The sequence below is a fragment of the Chrysemys picta genome, chromosome 8, assembly GCF_011386835.1.
Source record: "Chrysemys picta bellii isolate R12L10 chromosome 8, ASM1138683v2, whole genome shotgun sequence".
Lineage (NCBI taxonomy): Eukaryota > Metazoa > Chordata > Testudines > Emydidae > Chrysemys > Chrysemys picta.
In genome coordinates this window covers 108,793,622-108,802,030 of record NC_088798.1, presented here as the reverse complement: position 1 = coordinate 108,802,030, position 8,409 = coordinate 108,793,622, and the positions used below count along the sequence as shown (strand labels likewise).

At 53.2% G+C, this 8,409-nt stretch overlaps 1 long non-coding RNA gene across 1 annotated transcript; it reads left to right on the top strand.

The window, feature by feature from the left end:
* Nucleotides 1-249: 249 nt before the first annotated feature.
* Nucleotides 250-5,227, top strand: LOC135973209 (uncharacterized). The gene is made up of 3 exons (XR_010589948.1): nucleotides 250-387; nucleotides 4,626-4,682; nucleotides 5,089-5,227. It is a non-coding gene; the product is annotated as an uncharacterized LOC135973209 (long non-coding RNA).
* Nucleotides 5,228-8,409: the final 3,182 nt, after the last annotated feature.

Below are 8,409 nucleotides of genomic sequence, written 5' to 3'. Positions count from 1 at the left end.
CCTCCCTGCAAGGAGATTCCCCGAAGAGGCAGCCCCCCACAGTCCCTTGAAAGCAGAAGCAAACACAGATCTTAGCACACAGCAGCCTCTGGGAAAAGCTGCGAGCAATGCAGTGATTTGCTGAATGTTTCATTCCAAATAAAAGACACCTGGCCTTCCTCGAGCAGGGGAGCCCGAACCTGCTCCCCACCTGCTTAACACAGGAGCTTCTCTATAGTATAAATCAGTAGTTCTCAACCTGGGGGTGCACAGGGGGCTCCCAGGCAGTACATCAACTCATCTAGACATTTGCCTAGTTTTACAACAGGCTACATAAAAAGCACTAGCGAAGTGAGGACAAACTAAAAGTTCATACCATGACCTGTTCGTACTGCTCTACACTGAAATGTGAGTACAGTCTTTATATTCCAATTCATTTATTTGATTATTGTGTGGTAGAAGGGAGAGTCAGCAATTTCTCAGTACTCGTGTGGCTGTGACACTTTTGTCTGATTTTGTAAGTGAGTCGTGTTTAAGTGAAGTGTAACGTGGGGGTACGTGAGACAAATCAGACTCCTGAAAGGGGTAGTCTGGAAAGGTTGAGATCCTCTGGTTGAAATGAGCTGGGGGGGGATTCAGATAATAAACCTGTTCTCTGGGTGAGTACTATTATTTGGGAAAGGTTGAGGCTAAAGAGGTGACGCTCCTCTCAGTAAACCCAGCATTACCCTGGTATAAACGGAGTCCCTCCTGCCGTGTACCAGAAGGAAGTGACAAGCCCTCCATTTGGTGGCTGTCCCCTCCCCTCTCTCAGGGGGCCCTGGGCTTGCGGCCCTGGCCTCTGCTTTGGGATGGAGAGCAGGGCCCGGGGGAGTGGCCACTGCGTCTCTCTCTTTCACTGCACAGGATTTGCCGGGTGGGGGTGCTTATCCCATTGCAATTAGATGCCAGAATCCCCCTGCCCCATCTGAGGGCCAGGGGCAGGTTTAAGCCCTCGCAGTAAGATCTGTAATACAGGATCCCACGTTGGCCCCCAGGCAGACCATATAACCTCCCCTTCCTCCGCCTACAGGGCCAGGCAGACAGACCCTGTAACCGTCCCCAGCTCATCCATGCAAGGCAGGCAGACAGCTCCTAAAAGCCCACCGCTCAATTCAGAGCCAGACTAGTTAACCCCCAAGCTAGGCTGCCTCCCCTCCATTCAGGAGCAGATGGACTCCCCCCGCTGCCTAGACGCCCCCCATAACTGCAGCTCCAATCACCCAGGCCCAAACTCATTCACTTTAATCCGCTTCTCAACCCTGAACATTGTCGCATTCGGGGCTGGGGAGCTCCTATCTGTGACATCACCTGACATACATGGTATGGCTGCGTTGCAACACCCAGGACAAAGGTGGGATCCTAATGCACATTCCCCACAGGACAGACCCTAACCACCCTCCACTTCCATCCCATTCTCAGGCAGAGAGGCCCAGGCCCTGTCACCCTGACCCCTGCCTCATTCCTAACAAGACAGATGGTGCCCAACACCCCTGCCCTCCAACACCTGCTTTCTAAACCGAGCGGGGGGGGGGGCAGATTAACCCCCCCCAAAAAAATCTTGTCAATCACCAGTAATGAAAAATCTTGAGTTTCTCATTGAGAGAACCAAGAGAAGAGTCGATAAACCATCGGGAAATGCATGGAAAGCGGGTGACTTTTACTGGTGCCATGGGAACGGGAGCAGCCAAGCGGCGTTGTCACCACCAGGGTGGTCTGGTTTGATAGCTGGTTTATGCCTCAGGTAGACGCTCCTTGGATCTAAGCCGGAGCCAGGTGGCTTTCTTTTCCTTCATAAACATATTCTCTATGGGGATACAAATGAGGGGTGCCCCAAAGCAGGGGTTCTCAACCTTTTTCTTTCTGAGGCTCCCCCAACATGCTATAAAAACTCCACACACACCCCGTGCCACCAATAACTGGTTTCCTGCATATAAAAGCCACGGCTGGCATTTGTGGGGAGTTAGCCAGGCGATTGCCTGGGCCCCACACCACAGGGGGCCCCCAAAAGCTAAGTTGCTGAAGCTTCGGCTTCAGCCCCGGGTGGTGGGGCTCAGGGCCCTGGGTTTCTGCCCCATGCAGTGAGGCTTCAGCTTACTACCCTGGTCCCCAGAGAGTCTTATGCTGGCCCTGCTTGGTGGCCGCCCTGAAACCTGTTCATGGCCCCTGGTTGAGAACCACGGCCCCAAAGCACCCAGTCCTGTCCCTTCTTTCATGCAGAGGAAGCATCAGGTTAACATTCAGCTGCCCCGCTCCTCAAACCCCACCTTGACATAAGGCACCAGCTTTGCCTTCTTGGATCCCCTATAACTGAAAAAGTGGTGTTCTCACCTTCTTCTCCCAGCTCCTAGCTAGCCAAAACCACGCTTCCTCTCCCCTGGAAGTCCCAGGCTCCAACCAGGCCTTCACCCCTTAGAGTGAAGCAGGAAGAAACAGAGGCCCGATGGTCCCTGTGGCTGGCTGAAAGCTGGGGTTCCCAGGAAACAGAGGCCTGCAAGGCTGGAAGACAGGATAAATCCTCTCTCCTAGCATCTTATCTGGAAGCCCAAGCCCTGGCGCAAGGGCGGACTTGGTCCCAGCTAGAAACCAGGTCAGCAGAGAAAAGGAGCCTTGCTCCTGCTGGAATCCTGGGCCCTGGGGACTTCCGGTTTCAGCCTGGTAGGGGGCATCTCTCTTTGTGGGTCTCTATTTCCAGTCTTGTAGGACTAGACCTTCCTGCTCCTCCAGAGGCCTCAGCCTTCAGCCTGGGCCAGGCCTCCGTGTCCTAGGGCTTCAACTACCAGCTGCTCCCTGGGGGCCTCGGTCTCTAACCAGACAGGACTCCAGCCAGCCGGGCCAGGCCTCTGGGTATATCTACCCCGCAATTAGACACCCCATGACTGGTCCGAGCCAGCTGAATCGGGTTCTCAAGGCTCGGGCTAAGGGGCTGTTTAATTGCAGTATCCACCTTGTAACATCCTAGAGCCCAGGCTCTAGTCCAAACCCGAACACCTACATTGCAGTGAAACTGCCCCTTAGCCCAAGCCCTGCGCGCCCAGTTCAGCTGGCAGGGGCCAGCCACGGCTTTTTAATTGCAGTTAAGATAGAGTGACCAGACAGCAAGTGTAAAAAATCAGCACAGGGGATAGGGGGTAATAGGCAGCTATATAAGAAACAGCACTGAACAGCGGGACTGTCCCTATAAAAACAGGACATCTGGACGCCCTAAGTGTAGACATACCCTTACACTTCCATCCCTTCCCCTGGGATCAAGATTCCAGCATGGACCAATACCTGCTGCCTATGCAAGTCCTTTCCCCAAAGATATTGCTTTCCACACCACCAGATCCAAGCCCCAACCCCAGACCCTGCAGCCCGCTTTACAGTCTGTTCTTCCTTGCTCTCACAACGTTGTAGTTATTGGTTCTCGTTGCTTGGGTAAAATCCACAGCCCAAATGTGCAGCTCACACAGGCTTTGGCAATGTAGCGTTTACTCACACATGGGAGAAAACTGCAAGGCTCCAAGTCTCTGGGTGTTTTATGTTGCATTGTACGGTGAGAGCACATAACTTCGAATTACAGGCAAGCGACGTCTTAACGTGCTAGAGTTTCTCTCTGCAGGAAAAGGACAATGAAATGCACCTTCTCAGCCTCCCCCATGCAAACAGTGATATTTTGTGTAGTAGCCCCCAGCGAATTTGCCATGCTGAGGAAAGGACACAAACACACTCCAGTCTTACAACAGGCATGGTACTGCTCTCACCCGGATGCACAATCAGGAGTCATTCCTCTGCAGCCTGTGAATTGACACGGGTTCAAAAGAGCACAGCCCTGGCTGATCTGGGGAAAGGGAGTCTAAATGTAATTGGGAACTTTTTAAGATACAAATCATAAGAAGTTGTGTTCGCGACGGCAGGCCTCAGGGAGTGCAGAAGTCCAATCCCCCGCTGTCTGCCCCTTTCTGTAAAATCCTGACTTTCTCACCCCCTCTGTGTTTCAGGTCTACATTTCCTTTCACACTCCCTCTGTGGGGGTCAAGCAAACCTCTAACTCCTTCATTCTTGTAACAATTAGTTGCTTACAACCTTTGAAAATGTACAGATCCTGAAGTGTGGCCTTCCAGCCCCTACTCAGCTGGGGCCCCCGGAATCTACTGGTTAAGCATAGATGGGGCCAGAGAATTGCAGCAGGTTAGCAGCTAAAGGCAGTGCGTGTGAGAGAGAGCCGCAAAGAACTTGTGATTTTCACTATAGTAGTGAATGGCTCAGTGAAGTGCCCAGACACTGCTGGTGTGTTCTCCCCCAGAGCAGGAGAGGAAGCAGCCCCTTGTTCCCTGGAGAAGATTTGAAGGGCAAAATCAACTAACAAGCTCAGTGCGTTGATTCAGAAGCACTGATGTGGTGATTATCCCTCCTTCTGGCAGGTCCCTGCCCTGGGAAAGGAACAATTGCTGCAGGTGCAAATTGTTTTTAATTGCAAAGAGTCTCTCTCACCGTGGAGACATTTAGTCTGGATATAATACAAGTCACGCAGGAGCAGCGCAGGGACTTACCCTCTCCTATACAATAAACATGCCATATATACTCACCTGTGACTGTGTATATTCACTCTTTTCCTACATCCCTAGGGGATGCCTCATGCATGACATGGTGTCCTGATGTGAAGATTCAAATATCACTCCAGGGTATGTGAAATCTTATATATTCATATGCGAGTAGATCGGGCATATATATTAAATATGAATAAGTAAGTGCTTATACACATCTAAGCCCAAGGGTCAGGCAAAACTCCCATTGGCAATAACTATTTGGGAAGCTTTGTTGATTATCTGAGACATATTTGTGCATACATACATACAGTGTCTACCCACATACAATATCATATACATATCACACACACATTGATACACAGGTATGATTGTGTGAAGCAATATACACATATTATACACGAGTGTCTGTCTATTGTGTGTGGCTGTTATATTCTTGACTATATGGACCTGATCCAACACCATTTAAGCCAATAGGAGTCTTTCAAATGACTTCAGTGGGCTTTGGACCAGGCTTTTAATGAATGTGTTTATTGAACTGCAGGTGAGCTAGAGAATCAGACACATGCAGCTTCAATCTATTGACTCTGTCTACAAAGATCTGGAATCAGGCACCTTTCCCGTTGGAAATGATTGAAATGGAGTGAAGACTGCAGATTCCCCCTTCCACAACACCCCCGCTCTTCCTCCAGCAGCACCTTTCCCAAGCCGAAGGGCTAAGGGGGATGGGGGGGGCAGGGAACTAAACAGGCAGTGGGGGAAATTGCAACGTAGCACTTGCAGTCAATGATCCTTTATTTGGAAAACGCAGGGCAGTGCCATGCCTGGGTCCCAGAGCTGCAGCCTCCCTGGAGTTATGTCTGTGCGATCCCAAACAGGGCGTATGCTATGTGACCCTGCTTTAGAAATGAGGGGTAACATTGCCGGGGAATAAAACAGCCAGGCTCGCTAGTGTTTCTCTGTTTCTCTTTGGGAACCATAAACATATAGTTGGCGAGACAATTGAGTAGGTCAAGACAGGACAACACACCCCCTTTGCAGACCCTCTGGCCCCCAACAAATAACCAAACGGGATGGGAGGGGAGGAGGGGAGCGGAGCGGGCGGTTAGGACTTTGCAGCAAGATGACAGGGTAGGGAGGGGAATTTCACTGGAGCAAATCAAACAACCCATGAACTGGGCTGTAAGTGCTGCTCCCAGAGAAGTTTGTTAGAGAGAGAGAGAGAGAGTGCGTGTGACAGAAATGTGAATAGTGCACTTTCTGTGCTCCCAGAGAAGTTTGTTAGTGTGTGTGTGTGTGTGTGTGTGTGTGTGTGTGTGTGTGTGTGAGACAGAAATGCGAATAGTGCACTTTCTGTGCTCCCAGAGAAGTTTGTTAGTGTGTGTGTGTGTGTGTGTGTGTGTGTGTGACAGAAATGCGAATAGTGCACTTTCTGCTTCAGCTTGTGCAGCAGTGCCATGGGCCAGATCCAACCCATATCAAACCAATGCTTGGGGGGAGGGCTAGCTCAGTGGTTTGTGCATTAGCCTGCTAAACACAGGGTTGTGAGCTCAATCCTTGAGAAGGCCACCCAGGGATCTGGGGCAAAATCAGTACTTGGTCCTGCTAGTGAAGGTAGGGGGCTGGACTCAATGACCTTTCAGGGTTCCTTCCAGTTCTATGAGATAGGTATATCTCCATATATTTTTAAGCAGTGGAATGGGTTACCTAGGGAGGTGATGGAATCTCCTTCCTTAGAGGTATTTAAGGTCAGGCTTGACAAAGCCCTGGCTGGGATGATTTAGTTGGGAATTGGTCCTGCTTTGAGCAGGGGTTGGACTAGATACCTCCTGAGGTCCCTTCCAACCCTGATATTCTATGAATGCTCTAAGGAGAGGAGGGTGGGATTGTACTGGGTATAACTCAGCACGCAGTTTCAACAATGCTTCAGCAGTGGGGCTGGAGCCCTAACCAGCCAAGTCTCATTTGAACAGTGGCTCTTGTTTTGGATTATTGAAGGCCATTTTTAAAGGTCTTTCCCATGGCTGAGGAAGAAGGTGCTGCACTCTTGAAGGGACCTTTAAAATCCCACTCAACTCTGCACTGTTTAGCACTCTCCCTGGTTCAACATGCTGCCAGCTTAAGAGACAGCCCTGGAGATGCTTGAATCCACATGAAAAAAAAATCATGTCCCTTTTCCCTAACTAAAAGTTTTCAGCTACTCCAGCCTTGTGAAATGCGAGTCCACCTTCCTCCCCAGCTAAGAGGTCGCTCCCCCCCTTGCATTCTGCAGCCGATTGCTGCTTTCCTGCTCCAGGTACACCCCCTCCTCCCATTGTTTGAGTGTCAGTTTCCTCCTGTTGACACTGGCATATTGTGCATGGGCAGGAAAAGCAAACGCCACCTTTTATTTTCCTTTAACTGTCCCTCCTCCGCAGCCTGGTTGTGTGTGCGCCTCTCCCTCCACCCAGCCCGCTGCAGCTCCCTCCCTGCTGGGGAAGGGAGGAGAGGAAAAGGTGAGGGTCCAAAGGGGATCCTCGGGGTCTGGGCTTCAACTTCAGAGCAGAGGGGGGCGGAGTGACAAGGGGACTAGGAGAGAGATTGCAGGGAGTTGCCGGGGCAGGGCACGTGGGCAGAAGGGGGAAGAGGGGCAGATACAATGTGGGGCTGCTCGGAACAGCTGCTCTCCCACGGGGCCACCAGCCTGCCCCCCCAGGAGGCCCTAGGCGTGTTCGCTGCTCGCTCACTGAGCCAGACAAAGACATCCCCCCCCTCTTTTCCCTTCCCAGCCCGGCTCCCCCCAGCCATCCCCAGACCGGTTCCTCCTCCACCCCCCACCCCCCGAAGTCCCGTGCCCAGTTCTACCCCCGCCCTAGCTCGGCCTCCCCCCCCTTCCCAGCTTCCGGGTATCCCCCCCGCTGTGTTCCCAGCCTTGCCTGCACCCCCCCCGCCTGGCCCAGCTTCCCCCAGCTCGGTTCATCCTCCACCCCCGCTCCCCGAAGTCCCATGCCCAGCTCTACCCCACCCCCGAGCTCCGCTCCCCCTCTCTTCCCAGCCTCCGGGTATCCCCCCCCCCCGCTCTGTTCCCAGCCTTGCCTGGTGCCTCCCTGCTCACTCGCATGCAAACTTTCGCTCCTGGCCCCCGGCTGAGGAATGGGTGGGTGGAGAGGAGGGGCAGGGGGTCGGAGAGAAGCCCCCCCCGGCCCAGCGTGGGGAGGGCCCGAGAGGTGTCCGTGCTGCAGCCAGCGAGGGTGGTGCCCCAAATTGCTGGGTGCCCTACACAGCCGCCTACGCCTAAGGACGGCCCTGGTCCTGGGGCCGTGTTAAGGGCCAACGCCCCCCTGTTCCCACTGCACACGGAATAACAACCGGAACAGCCCCCGCAGGGCCGGCTCATCCCGGCACCTCTAGAGACCCCTCGCCCCGCGGAGATGGAGGGACGTGGACTCTCCTGAATATGTTTTAGCTAAAGACACCTGAGCTACTGACTGCGGGAGAAAACTCCCGTGTCTGTTCCGCGTCGCGCCGGACTTTGCATGTAGACGCCCTGTGGGACGGGGTAGCTGTGCCTGCCCGTTCACTACGCTTCACCAGGGGCACGCTGGGGGTCTCGGTGGCCAATCGATGCTGTTCACCTCCGGAGTTGTGTTTTGCACGAGGCAGGGGATGGCTGGTTTGGAGGGGGGCTGGATACCTCTCGCTAATGACTCTGCTGCTATAGACGGGAAATAAACCCGATTCACCAGAGTGCGAGCTACCCCTGGGGGGACGGCTTTTAAACGGGCACATGTGGAGAGCAGGTTTTATTGGGGGGGGGGGGGGGGCGGGGGGGCAGGGTCCCCTTGAAAGATCGTTTTGCCCCCCCGTGTGTTGAGCCCGATCCTGG